At 40.3% G+C, this 15,615-nt stretch overlaps 1 long non-coding RNA gene across 1 annotated transcript; it reads right to left on the bottom strand.

Annotated features, from left to right (window-relative positions):
- Positions 1–9,662: 9,662 nt before the first annotated feature.
- LOC123729847 (uncharacterized) lies at positions 9,663–15,615 on the bottom strand. Its single transcript, XR_006761517.2, has 2 exons — positions 15,147–15,615; positions 9,663–13,952 (listed from the first exon to the last, which is right to left on the bottom strand). It is a non-coding gene; the product is annotated as an uncharacterized LOC123729847 (long non-coding RNA).

Below are 15,615 nucleotides of genomic sequence, written 5' to 3'. Positions count from 1 at the left end.
GAGCAGGAGGAGCACTGCCAGAGCCCTGCAAAATGACCTCCAGCAGGCCACAAATGTGCATGTGTCTGCTCAAACGGTCAGAAACAGACTCCATGAGGGTGGTATGAGGGCCCGACGTCCACAGGTGGGGGTTGTGTTTACAGCCCAACACCGTGCAGGACGTTTGGCATTTGCCAGAGAACACCAAGATTGGCAAATTCACCACTGGTGCCCTGTGCTCTTCACAGATGAAAGCAGGTTCACACTGAGCACATGTGACAGACGTGACAGAGTCTGGAGACGCCGTGGAGAACGTTCTGCTGCCTGCAACATCCTCCAGCATGACCGGTTTGGCGGTGGGTCAGTCATGGTGTGGGGTGGCATTTCTTTGGGGGGCCGCACAGCCCTCCATGTGCTCGCCAGAGGTAGCCTGACTGCCATTAGGTACCGAGATGAGATCCTCAGACCCCTTGTGAGACCATATGCTGGTGCGGTTGGCCCTGGGTTCCTCCTAATGCAAGACAATGCTAGACCTCATGTGGCTGAAGTGTGTCAGCAGTTCCTGCAAGAGGAAGGCATTGATGCTATGGACTGGCCCGCCCGTTCCCCAGACCTGAATCCAATTGAGCACATCTGGGACATCATGTCTCGCTCCATCCACCAACGCCACATTGCACCACAGACTGTCCAGGAGTTGGCGGATGCTTTAGTCCAGGTCTGGGAGGAGATCCCTCAGGAGACCATCCGCCACCTCATCAGGAGCATGCCCAGGCGTTGTAGGGAGGTCATACAGGCACGTGGAGGCCACACACACTACTGAGCCTTATTTTGACTTGTTTTAAGGACATTACATCAAAGTTGGATCAGCCTGTAGTGTGGTTTTCCACTTTAGTTTTGAGTGTGACTCCAAATCCAGACCTCCATGGGTTGATAAATTGGATTTCCATTGATTATTTTTGTGCGACTTTGTTGTCAGCACATTCAACTATGTAAAGAAAAAAGTATTTAATAAGATTATTTCTTTCATTCAGATCTAGGATGTGTTGTTTAAGTGTTCCCTTTATTTATTGAAAAACAACTAATAACATTGTGTGACTGTGATATGAGAGTTGTGTGAATGTGGAAATGAGTCTTAATCTGAAGTTTGGATAGTAACATATAGAAATATGCTTAAATCAGATGATTGAAATTTGGATAATAAGCTTTGATATAATGGCATCTTTGGGTTCCATTCCTTCACTGCCCATCATAGAATATCACAGGGTGGTATTGAGAGCGGGATGATATTTTAGAAAGCATCAGAAGGTCTATAGTTCCTGAGAGGCTTGAATTTTGCCGTGGTCTCTGGGAGGTTAGAGAACCGTTGAAGATCCCATGACTGGCCGGTCATTGTCCGGGAAACAAAAGTACAATTTTTTGGTTCAGCTGGGAGTATGTTTGGAGAGCTGCTTCGTAGCTGTGGAGTCCTTGAAAAAGCAAATGGAATGGTTGTCGTGAGTACCTAAGAATTTCTTATGTTTTATATGGATTCTGTGAAGATTTGAAAATATGATGAATTGTATGTGTGTATAATCGATTACTAGAGATTTGATAAAGTAATTCTGGGAATATAATTAGATACAATTTAAACCACCCATACGTAGACGTACGTAGGTTTTGAGTTGGTATCTTTAATCGATAATTTTATAAAGGTGAGGTTTAACCCCTATGCGGCCTCCGTCCCGCATATCCAGCGAAAAATCATATCGCCATTAGCATAACAAAATGTAATAATTTATATCGTTTTATAGATACACCTGAATCGAACCACGTTGTCCGATTTCAAAAAGGCTTTACAGCAAAAGCAAAACATTAGATTATGTTAGAGGAGTATATCGTAAAAGTAGCCACATAGCCATTTTTTCCGACCAACCACATGCATCACAAATAACCAAAAAACAGCTAAATGCAGCACTAACCTTTTACAAACTTCATCAGATGACACTCCTAGGACATCATGTTACACAATACATGCATTCTTTTGTTCGATAAAGTTCATATTTATATATAAAAACAGCATTTTACATCGGCGCGTAACGTTGACTAACTATTTTCCCTCAAATGCATCCGGTGAAACAGTGCTACAATTTACTAAATTACTATTCGAAAACATTTTTAAAATGTAATATTGTCATTCTAAGATTTATAGATGAATATCTCTTGAAAGCACCTGTAATGCCAGATTTAAAAATAACTTTACTGGGTAATCACACTTTGCGATAAAAGGGGATGCGATACTCAGAACAATAGGCTAGCAATAGCAATAGGCTAGCCATCTTGGAACAATCGCATATCACATCTAGTCTTGTATACTATTGTCAATAATCCCTTACCTTTGATTATCTTCATCCTTAGGCACTTCCAGGAAGCCCAGGTCCACAACAAATGTATTTTCGTTCGAAAAAGTTAATCCTTTATGTCCCAATAGCTTGTTCTTGTTAGCGCGTTCTGAAGGCTTCACCAAAAGTTCCGACGTGCGCGGGGCTACTCTTTCAACAAAATGCATTTTTTTCTTATTTAGGTTCGTTCAAACATGTCAAACGTTGTATAACATAAATCTGTAGGGCCTTTTTCAACGAGAGCTCCAATAAGATTTGAGGGGGACGATTGCATTGTGTTTCAAAACGTTTCGAAAGGGGAGGGTAACCAGGGGCGCCGGCGTCATAATGGTGATGGCCCTCTCCGTGTGAACACGTTCCACAGCGTGTCATTCTGTCAGTTTTCACAGTAGGAGACTCAAATCACTTTGTAAAGACTGGGGACATCTAGTGGAAGCAATAGGAAGTGCTCAATGAACCATAGCTCACGGTGTGATTAATAGGCAACGTGATGAAGTTGAGTTCGCAATTCAGAATTCCACTTCCTTTTTCGATCTGTCTCGGGGTTTTGACTGCCATATGAGTTCTGTTATACTCACAGACACCATTCAAACAGTTTTAGAAACTTTAGGGTGTTTTCTATCCAAAAGTATTAATTATATGCATATCCTAGCTTCTGTGTTTGAGTAGTAGGCCGTTTAAAATGGGCACACATTTTTTTCAAAATGCGCTGTGGCGCCCCCTATCCTAGGCGACCGTCAAGAGGTTAAGCAACCCTTCACTCATGCTGCCAAACATACCCTCGTAAAACTGACTATCCTGCCGATCCTTGACTTCGGCGATATCATTTACAAAATAGCCTCCAACACTCTACTCAGCAAATTGGATGCAGTCTATCACAGTGCCATCCGTTTTGTCACCAAAGCCCCATATACAACCACCATTGCGACCTGTATGCGCTCGTTGGCTGTTAGCTGGTCCTCGCTACATATTCGTCGCCAAACCCACTGGCTCCAGGTCATCTATAAGTCTTTGCTAGGTAAAGCTCCGCCTTATCTCAGCTCACTGGTCACCATAGCAACACCCAACAGTAGCACACGCAAAGCCAACACCTCTTTGGCCACCTTTCCTTCCAGTTCTCTGTTGCCAATGACTGGAACGAAATGCAAATATCACTGAAGTTGGAGACATTCTGAACCTTGTTTGAAGTCAGGGAGCTAATGAAATGTAAAAGTTTGAAAAATTCATGTAAAAACGTGTGAGATGAAAATGGACAAAGTAAAGGGTGTGCAATGTCTAGGCCCACTGAGTGGACATTCTGAACCTTGTCTGAAGTCAGTAGGTCACATGACCAAGGAGCTATTGACATTTTTAAGTTTGAGAAATTCATGTAAAAACATGTGAGATGAAAATGGACAAACTAAAGGGTGTGCAACATAGATGGGTATTCAGTGGACATTCTGAACCTTGTTTGAAGTCAGTAGGTCATATGACCAAAAAGCTATTGAAATGTTTAATTTAGAATAATTCATGTAAAATCGAGTGAGATGAAAATGGACAAACTAAAGGGTGTGCAATGTGTAGGCACACTGACTATACATTCTGAACCTTGTTTGAAGTCAGTAGGACATATGACCAAAGAGTTTTGAAATTCAAAAATGTAAATAAATAGTTTAAAATAGTGTGAGATGTAAATTGACAAAAGTGTGTGCAATATGTGTCTATGCCATCGGGTTAGCTACAACCAGTTTTGAAAGTTTTAGGAGTAATTGTTAAAGAGCTATTGAAATTTGAAAAATTAGATTTGTCACTATGTTGACGGTCCCTAACTGCTGTTGGTGGACGTAAGGAAAACTACAGGAGAATATCCGTCGCATATTCAACCTGAAACTGACTTTCCCTCGGTCACCTCTTATGGCAGACCTTGTGGATCTGCTGCCATAGGTTTGGGTTTTCTTTTTAACAAAAGTACTGAGTGGAGGGGGATCTTGAATACAGTGTATTGCACAAGATTTTTCCAACTTAGGAGCTCATGCTTTCTGAGGATGTAACAGTGATGATGGCTACTGGGCTTCCTATCAAGCACTTTGAGAGCCTGTTTGCAGACAGACTGAATGGGATTTAAAGTTGTACAGCAAGTTTGGGCCCAACTAGTCAAGCACTATGTTAAGTGGGGGAGTATCATAGATTTGAGGTACAGTTTTGCTACCTCTGTAGTCAAACAAATTTGTATGTATTGGAAATTAGCTAGGTTGAATTTGGTTATTTGAGTTACCTTTTTCACCTGTTTTTTAATAAGCCTAGGCGTACCGCTAGCGGGACAACTTCCAGTGAAACTGGAGAGCGCGCAATTCATATAAATAATCATAAAAATGATGGATATTAAACATTTAGGTACATATAAGTGTCTTATATCGGTTGAAAGCTTAAATTCTTGTTAGTCTAACTGCACTGGCTGATTTACAGTAGTATTACAGCGAAAACATGCCATGCGATTGTTTGAGGACGGCGCTGCACATAAAAATATTTTTCCACCGGCACAGGTTTCATAAATTCACAAATAGCGATTAAATATTCACTTACTTTTTGAAAATCTTCCTCTGATTTGTCATCCAAAGGGTCCCAGCTATAACATGTAGTGTCATTTTGTTAGATAAAATCCTTCTTTATATCCCAAAAAGTCTGTTTAGTTGGCGCCATCGATTTGAGTAATCCACTCGTTCAACATGCAGAGAAAGGAATTTGAAAATCTACCCCTAAACTTTGTTTCAACAAGTCAAAATATGTTTCTATTTACTCCTCAGATACCCTAAAATGTAATCAAACTATAATATTTCTTACGGAAAGAAGTATGTTCAATAGGAAACCGATTTTAGCAGGTGCGTCCTGTCTTCATGGTGTGCGCAAACAATTTCCAAGACTGTGTCCCTGTACTAAAACTGATATTTCTTATATGTTTTGGAAGTTACATGCCTGAAACCTTGAAAATGGACTGCTGACACCCTGTGGAAGCCATAGGAATTGCATCCTGGGAGCTAATTTTCAGTATGCCCTTATACTTGCCATTGTAAGAGCATGGTTTCGCTCCCCCAAAAAATATTTGGTTGGTTTTTCTTTGGATTTTCTCCTACCATATCTATTGTGTTATATTCTCCTACATTATTTTGACTGTTTTCTTTCCAATGGTACCAATTATATGCATATCCTGGCTTCAGGGCCTGAGCAACAGGCAGTTTACTTTTGGCACGTCATTCAGGCGGAAATTGAGAAAAAGGGGCCAAGCCCTAAGAGAGGTTGGAATCAAGTATGATACCAAGGTACTTAAAATCGGATACCATCTGGAGATTTTGGAGCTTTTCCTCCTGACACAGACATCTGGCTCAGTGGCATCAGTTGTCCTCTTTGTGAGGAACATGCAGACTGTTTTTTTTACATTGAGATGCAAACATGAGTCACTGAGCCACTTTGTAACCTGGACCATTACAGTAGTGAGTTATTGTGTAGCTTGTTGTTTGCTATTTGCATGCACATATATCACTGTATCAACTGCATACATTTGAACTTCAGACCCAGTACAGACAAAAGGCAGATCATTAATGTACAGGCTGAACAGTATTGACCCTTGTCACGACTTCCGCCGAAGTCGGTTCCTCTCCTTGTTCGGGCGGCGTTCAGTGGTCGACGTCACCGGTCTTCTAGCCATCACCGATCCACCTTTCATTTTCCATTTGTTTTGTCTTGTTTTCCCGCACACCTGGTTTACATTCCCTCAATACTTGACGTGCATATAACCCTCTGTTCCCCCATGTCTGTGTGTGGAATTGTTTGTTTTACAGTGTATGTGCACTTCAGACTGGTTTGCGACGGGTTATTTCAACCCGTATTTTGTTGTTCTGGGTGCAGTTTGTTTTGCCTCATTAAAGTGCTCCGGTTGTTACCCATTTCTGCTCTCCTGCGCCAGACTTCCCTGCAGCCAGTTACGCACCTCTTACTCCCTTGTGGCATGCCCACATCATAGCTAAGAGTGGGCGGCGGTTAGTTTTGACTATTACGCTGATGAGACAGCACAAACTTTTTGAAGGTTCTAGATTTGTTAAACAACAGGTTTATATTTTTACTAAATTAATGCAACAGGTTGAAATGATTAGATTACTGGAAAGGGGTTACAGGTTTGTTTGTTTATTTTAGGTGTCGATTTCACTCAATGAACACTGTATTATCTAATGTGTTTTGAGTATGATTCTTCCTTCCGAGACTGATTGAAGACCCCAACACTATGTATGTTAAGGGTTTTGTATGTTAAGGTTTTTTTTAAATAAAAACAACAGTTTATTAAATGCCTGGGATCAAATATCACTGATTCCTTACGCTGAGAAATGTACTACATTACATTTAGTATTACATTTAGAGAGGTAGGGTTAGATAACAGTCCTCTGAGGTTTTGGATTGAAGTTTACACACCTTGAGTGATGTGTAGGAGTGTATGGAGTGATATGTGAAGGACTGTACTGTTGTGTTGTTTGTTCTATTCTGTTCCCGATGGGTTATAATGTAAGGGCCGACGCCGGACAGGATATGCAGGTACGGGGAGTCAGACATTTATTCGGGAACAGACATAGAACAAGACAGGAACAGCGTCAGCACACGGGTAACACGGACATATGACAAACAATGCATTAGCGGGGAACAGAGCTGGAGAACTGGCAAATATAGGAGAGGTAATAAACAGGTGATTGAGTGAGTCCAGGTGAGTCCAATATCTCTGAAGTGCGTGACGAGGGAAGGCAGGTGTGCGTAAATGATGGTGGCAGGAGTGAGTAATGCAGGGCAGCCTGGCGCCCTCGAGCGCTGGGGGGAAGAGCGGGAGCAGGCGTGACATATACAGTTGAAGTCGGAAGTTTACATACACTTAGGTTGGAGTCATTGAAACTCGTTTTTCAACCACTCCACAAATTTGTTGTTAACAAACTATAGTTTTGGCAAGTCAGTTAGAACATCTACTTGTGCATGACACAATACATTTTTCCAACAATTGTTTACAGACAGATAATTTCACTTATAATTCACTGTATCACAATTCCAGTGGGTCAGAAGTTTACATACACTAAGTTGACTGTGCCTTTAAACAGCTTGGAAAATTCCAGAAAATGATGTAATTGCTTTAGAAGCTTCTGATAGGCTAATTGACATCATTTGAGTTGATTGGAGGTGTACCTGTGGATGTATTTCAAGGCCTACCTTCAAACACAGTGCATCTTTGCTTGACATCATGGGAAAATCAAAAGAAATCAGCCAAGACCTTAGAAAATAAATTGTAGACCTCAACAAGTCTGGTACCACATTCATCTGTACAAACAATAGTACGCAAGTATAAACACCGTGGGACCACACAGCCGTCATACTGCTCAGGAAGGAGACGCATTCTGTCTCCTAGAGAGTAGCGTACTTTGGTGCGAAAAGTGCAAATCAATACCAGAACAACAGCAAAGGACCTTGTGAAGATTCTGGAAGAAACAGGTACAAAAGTATCTATATCCACAGTAAAACGAGTCCTATATCGACATAACCTGAAAGGCCGCTCAGCAAGGAAGAAGCCACTGCTACAAAACCGTCATAAAAAAGCAAGACTACAGTTTGCAACTGCACATGGGGACAAAGATCGGACTTTTTGGAGAAATGCCCTCTGGTCTGATGAAACAAAAATATAACTGTTTGGCCTTAATGACCATTGTTATATTTGGAGGAAAAAGGGGGAGGCTTGCAAGCCGAAGAAACACCATCCCAACCGTGAAGCATCATGTTGTGGGGGTGCTTTGCTGCAGGAGGTGTATGTAAACTTTTGACTTCAACTGAATAATCAACCTCCTCCATATCTTGTAGTTTGAAGAAACTAAATTGAATAATATCCTAAAAATGCTCAACTAGCTATCACTATTCATGTCAATCTCAATCTATCCAACAATGTCACCAACTCACCAAGATTCTGAATCACACATGCGTGGAATTAGGTTCATTCTCTGATCCTTAGATGTCAGTTCATACTGCAAAATCTTTGATTGGTTGGAGGACGTCCTCTGGAAGTCACCACAATTACAATGTAGGTTTATGGAAGGGGGTGAGGAGCACGTGCCTCTTAAGCTTTGTATTGAAGTCAATGTAGTCAGAGGACGGGAAAAAAGCTGTCCTCCCGCTATACCGTGGTGATACCCTAGAGGTGCTGTTGAGACTACTGTAGACCATTGCAAAACAGTGTGTTTTAATTAGGTTTTTGGTGATGTGAATATATTTAATAGTTTTATCTAAAAAGGATAACTTTTTAAAGGTTTTTTATTATTTTTTATTTTTCTGAAATTCATTGAGTAGGATGGTCCTCCACTTCCTTCTCTGAGGCCTCCACTGACCGACTACACACAGACACCACACTCACTCACAGCAGTAAATGGATAGAAGAGTAATCTAGAATGACATCTCATTCACTCAGTCACTCGCCCACTGAGGGAGGGGAGATAAGAGGGAAAGGAAGCGGGAGGAGAGAAGAGAGGAATAGGAGAGAAGAAAAGAGAGGGAATGAGAGGCCTGTGTTTCACCCATCTCTCTTCCACTGGGTAATTCATAATTCAATGCTATGTAGGATAATACTGCATAATTTAAAATAATTCTATATATTCAAGTCTTCACAATACAGCCTTAGAAAGACCTTGATCAAAGTTCTGCTTGATGAACTTACATGCTAAATGTATGGAACTCGTGACTGTGTGGCTTTTTCACTAAACCATTTAGTACTCAACATTTTATAGATTTGTTAAAGTGAAGCATGTCCTCGATGATATTGAATTTTACACCCAGGCTTGAAGCAACCTTGACAAACTTTCTGTCCATCCTTTGCTCTCCCTCTGCATGTGGAAATAGACTAACTTCACAGGGACATTTCTGCCGAGTAAGAAGATTATAAACCCTGTGAGGTACAGGAGAGGAAGTTGTGCTGAGATGGACTGAACTAACTCCTTCCTTTTTTTCTGAGATGGTGGAAGATTTCTCTGAGATGTCTCTCTTTGAGATGTTATTTCTCCTTCTCTCTCTCATTTTATGTCTTTCTCTCTATTTCTCTCTCTCTCCCTGGGTGTGTATCTGTGGTAGCATCAATGTGGCTCAGCACTCTGTGATCTAGATAGAAGCTGATTGGTTGACAGGCCCAGAGCAGCGATTGGGATCTCCTCACACCTGCTTCCTATCTTCTAGCTCTGTCATCAGAAAGAGGAGGACTGTATACTGTGTATGTCTGTAATTGTTTAAAGTGCTGAATACACAAACACACACACTTCTGAATACAGCTTTGCCTTGTAACTTTAATTTTCCCCTCACTCAATATCCAAACTTATACATACAAACAACAACTTACAGATGCACACAAACAATGACTACAACTCATCTGCCTAGACACGCATGCTCACACCCCCATCCCTAGTGCCAGCATTCTTGTTTGCCACTTGTTCCCCATGGTATTTCAATAAGAAATCATCAGATTGTTCCATTGTGTTAATGATGCCTGATTCATTGATTTCCACGTTTTTAGTTTATGTTTTGTCATGACGTGGCCCTTTTTGGGTATAGCTAGTGGCTTCCCCCTCCCTCTCCTACACCCAGGTTCTGTTATGTCAGGTCGTAAATTCTTGGAGGAGACTCTCTCCCCCTGGCCATGCAGAAAGAGACACATAGAGAGAACAAAGGATTTCACATGGCGAACTCCTAAATCCCCAAAATAGGGATTTGATACAAAATGTCCACTTGTGAGAAGGTGGGAATGGTCTGTGGACACTTAAGGGATGGGTATGACGAGTGTGTTTAATTTGGTGACCTCAGAGAGGACAGGAAACACACATGACAATATCTCTGAATATGTAAATTTCTCAATTATGGGGTTTGCATCTACTTGTATAAAATGAATGAGTAAAGATGAAACTATTTGTGAAATGATGTTAAACCTTTAATGTGAAAGTATTGTATTCCCTTTAAAGTTTAACTAAGTCATTGGCCCGCCCCCGTGAGCACAGACATGATCTGGCATCATGGAACAGCCCTTTTCTACTGTTACAAATAAAAACCCCTCCTGAAGAAATCCTCTTCAGACCATGAGTACTTCGGTCAGCTAAGGGGGAAAAGGTTTGAATAGAGACCACAAAAACCTCAGTGTCCGCTAAGGTTACCATGGTTGTTGAATTCCTAACCATACCACGTGGAGCATTGGCTACACGGGTGGAAATGGTTAAACTCTGAGGCTATCATTCCCGACAGAATAAGAGCAAATTTTAGATAGTTATTACTAGTCTGCAGCTAGAAATGTCAACCTGGGATGCGAAGACCGACATCCGCCGAAACATCTATTCTATGAGAACATTTCTGAATGGTACTCTGAAGGGTCCATTCTAACCACCTAAGACTTCAGGGAAGCAGAGAGAGAGACACTGATGAACGGACTCTCCGCAGACTGCCAATTCCAACAGAGATCACGACAACACACTGGGTGTAAATATATATTGATTGCAATTATTCCCGAATGAGTGAGCGTTCATGTGCAAAGAATTAGCATTTCAATTAATATAATTAGCAGATAACCAACAATTTATGACGTTTGGAATGAGACTAACGTGAGGTAAAGAATAATTAATTAATTAGAAGAATAATTGATCAGCTATTAAAATATCTGAAGAGTTATATTAGGAAAATCATAACTTTGCAATCTGAAGATTTTCCTTGGTGCCCTGACATCCTAGTTAATTACATTAACATGATTAGTTTAATCACATAATAATAATTACAGAGAATTAATTTGATAAAATAACAGTCTTCACTTTACTGATGCCAAAGACAGGACAGTTTTTTCAAGATGAGTGATGAGAAGAGAATCGTCCAGCCCATTTGATATCTCACTACACCCCCATATGCCTTGAAATATGCATTGAGACGGATTAAAAGTTTACATTACAATACTTCTAACAGCCAACGCTCTAGCTCCGCCCACAACTTCCAGAGCTTATAGCATTCCCAGAAAGCATGGATTATTGAGTCATTATTCGTTTTACAATAAAGACAAGACATACCGTTGTATTGTATGATTTGTGGATTTTTTTCTCTTGTATAATATATTCTATACATTAGTTTATCCTGGACTAAACATACACTTTTTTTTAACTGTAATTTCGTTAGTCATGCTCCAACTTTCCCTCCATCTTGTGCCAACATCAGTCAATTTTAAGTCTTTGTTCTAATAGTGAGTTGGATATGCTCTCTACAAGGTTTTGTACAGTTGAAGTCAGACGTTTAATACACTTAGGTTGGCGTCATTAAAATTCATTTTCAATCACTCCACACATTTCTTGTTAACAAACTATAGTTTTGGCAAGTTGGTTAGGACATCTACTTTGTGCATGACACAAGTCATTTTTCCAACAATTGTTTACAGACAGATAATTTCATTTATAATTCACTGTATCACAATTCCAGTGGGTCAGAAGTTCACATACACTAAGTTGACTGTGCCTTTAAACAGCTTGGCAAATTTCAGAAAATGATGTCATGGCTTTAGAAGCTTCTGATAGGCTAATTGAAATATTTTGAGTCAATTGGAGGTGTACCTGTGGATGTATTTCAAGGCCTACCTTCAAACACAGTGCCTCTTTGTTTGACATCATGGGAAAATCAAAAGATATCAGCCAAAACCTCAGAAAAATTATTGTAGACCTCAACAAGTCTGGTTCATCCTTAGGAGCAATTTCCAGATGCCTGAAGGTACCACGTTCGTCTGTACAAACAATAGTACACAAGTATAAACACCATGGGACCACGCAGCCGTCATACCGCTCAGGTAGGAGAGGCGTTCTGTCTCCTAGAGATGAACGTACTTTGGTGCGAAAAGTGCAAATCAATACCAGAACAACAGCAAAGGAACTTGTGAAGATGTTGGAGGAAACAGGTACAAAAGTATCTGTATCCACAGTAAAACAAGTCCTATATCGACATAACCTGAAAGGCCGCTCAGCAACGAAGAAGCCACTGCTCCAAAACCGCCATAAAGAAGCCAGACTACGGTTTGAAACTGCACATTGGGACAAAGATCGTACTTTTTGGAGAAATGTCCTCTGGTTTGATGAAACAAAAATAGCACTGTTTGGCCTTAATGACCATTGTTATGTTTGGAGGAAAAAGGGGGAGGCTTGCAAGCCGAAGAACACCATCCCAACTGTGAAGCAGGCGAGTGGCAGCATCATGTTGTGGGAGTGCTTTGCTGCAGGAGGGACTGGTGCACTTCACAAAATGACGTGGATGTATTGAAGCAACATCTCAAGACATCAGTCAGGAAGTTAAAGCTTGTTCGCAAATGGGTTTTCCAAATGGACAATGACCCTAAGCATACTTCCAAAGTTGTGGCAAAATGGCTTAAGGACAACAAAGTCAAGGTATTGGAGTGGCCATCACAAAGCCCTGACCTCAATCCTATAGAGAATTTGTGGGCAGAACTGGAAAAGTGTGTGCGAGCAAGGAGGCCTACAAACCTGACTGTTACACCAGCTCTGTCAGGAGAAATGAGCCAAAATGAGCCCAACGTATTGTGGGAAGCGTGTGGAAGGCTACCCGAAATGTTTGACTCAAGTTAAACAATTCAAAGGCAATGTTACCAAATACTAATTGAGTGTACGTAAACTTCTGACCCACTGGGAATGTGATGAAAGAAATAAAAGCTGAAATAAATCATTCTCTCTACTATTATTCTGACATTTCACATTCTTAAAATAACTGACCTAAGACGGAATTTTTACTATGAGTAAATGTCAGGAATTGTGAAACTGAGTTTAAATGTACTTGACTAAGGTGTATGTAAACTTCCGACTTCAACTGTATGTTCTCATTTTTAAAATGATGCCATCAGACAATGTACATGAAGCTAATCATTATACTAGATTTTGTACATGCTGACATTACATTTTTGGGTGCAAATCCAACCCTTGTAATTTAGGGGGTGAAATGTCTGAAAGCGGGAGATGGGATCCTTAGCTTAAAACATACTATTGCCAAGTTCAATGCCAGATACTTTTCTCCAAGAGGGTCTGAGTGGCACTTGGAGGTGCCAATGTGATAATGAAGATGGTTTGCCAAAGACTGCCACAACAATTACATTGTCTATGCTAAATGTGTATAAAATAGTTGGGCTATAATAAATACGTTTTATTCAATGGGGCTAGGGAAAGCAGAGATGACAAAATACTTTTCATTTCACCCATACAACAATATAGCTTGTTTTTCAAGTACAGTATGTTTACAATATCATAAACAATAGTCTTTACTCGTTCCAAATGACATTTTATATATTCATACGGTTTATGGGGGCACTTTTGTCATGACGACAAGGTGAAGATGCTCTACTCAAATGGCACAACAGAATCGTTCAGATTGACCAAAGCACAGCATAGCAACCATCTCGTATAATTGAGGGATGTCTCCATTCATATCTGGAAAAGGGCAAAGTAGTAGAAGAAGAAACTGATGCTGCTGCAGCATTGCTCATCTTCATAGTGGGAATCCAGTCGACATGAGTGTCTTGATAGAGGTCAGCTGGTGAACCTACAGTAGTTCATAAACAAATGAAAAGCACACCTGATGTTAGACTATCACTTCTTCAGGCGCCTATACGATCAGGGCTCTTAATTTATTTGTTTGTGTTTAGTTCATTCAGGTGATTTAGTGTCATATAAAGATTAAATCTATTGCTGGGCTTGAACAACCAACAGAGCAGGTTGTCATATCCCATCGAGACCTTTGTCCTATGCTGTAATGTCCATACATACATTTTCCCTGCTCTTATGAATAAAGTTCTCACAAAAATAATCATTGGGTTATCAATGATAATTAGGGTTAGCTGAAATGCACAACAATCTTATGAATATATGATAACCACTGGAGTTTTTGTGGAAAATAATGTCCTCCAGGCTACATGGACGTCACATTGTACCATTTGCGTCTCTCCTTTCATGGTCATGGCTAGAAGCGATCCAGCTTTTGTCAAGGTAACTTCATATTTGACATTTCGTAGCAGATTAGGATAATTTAGGTAGCAGGTTAGGAGTGGGGATCTTATCCCGATATCGGGATTCATTGTCAAGAGACCACGGCGGGAAATTCAAAAACTGCAAGAATCTAATAATTTCAATTTCTCAAACAATCAACTATTTCTCACAATTTGAAAGATAAATATCTCCTAAATCCAACCACATTGTCCGATTTCAAAGAGGCTTTACGGCGAAAGCATAAAGTTAGGTTATGTTAGGAGAGTACATTGAAAATAGCTGTGTGTAATGTTTTGTCAATTCAAACACAGGCGTCACCATAAGCGGATAACCAGCTAGAATTATACACCAACCTTTGACAATCTTCCTCAGATGACACTCCTAAGACATTATGTTACACAATACATGCATTTTTTGTTCCATCAAGTTGATATTTATATGCAAAAACAGCATTTTACCGAAGCGGTGAAAATCAGATTTTTTTTTCTCTCAAATGCTTCCGGTGAACAACGTTACAAATCACAAAATTACTATTCGATAACATTGGTAAATTATATTATTGTCATTCAAATATTCATAGTTTAACATTTCGTAAATGCTACTGCAATGCCAGATTTCAAAATAACTTTACTGGGAAATCACAATTTGCAATAAACCGGGTGCTGTGCTAAGAACAATAGGCTAGGCTATACAGGTTAGCACCATATGTAACCATGTAATATCAAAATTACTATTGTCAATATTCCCTTACCTTTGATTATCTTCATCCATTGGCACTTCTAGAAATCCCAGGTCCACTACAAATGTGGTTTCTTTTGACAAAGTTCATAATTGATGTCCAAATAACTCCAAGTTGTTCCATGTTGTTAGCGCTTCGGTAGGCTACTAAAAAGTAGCGCGGGGGGGGGGGGGGGGGATTCACGGCGAAATGTAAAAAAAATAATCTATTTACATTGTTCAAACATGTCAAACGTTGTTTAGCATCAATCTTTAGAGCCATTTTTAACGTGAAACATCAGTAATGTTTCAACCCGACCTCTCCTGTGTCTTGAAAAACGTCTTTGAAAAATGTATCGCATCACATGATTGCGCAGGTGCAGCCAATAATGAAGTGACGACATCCCAGGGAGGTCAACTTCTCTTCATTCCCATCCGGTCTCTGTTCATCATAGACGCTTCAAACAACTTTATAAAGATCGTTGACATCTAGTGGAAGCCGT

This window comes from Salmo salar, chromosome 23, assembly GCF_965601325.2.
Source record: "Salmo salar chromosome 23, fSalSal1, whole genome shotgun sequence".
Classification (NCBI taxonomy): domain Eukaryota; kingdom Metazoa; phylum Chordata; class Actinopteri; order Salmoniformes; family Salmonidae; genus Salmo; species Salmo salar.
Note: the sequence above shows the minus strand (reverse complement) of the source record. Positions and strands in the feature narration are given on the sequence as shown.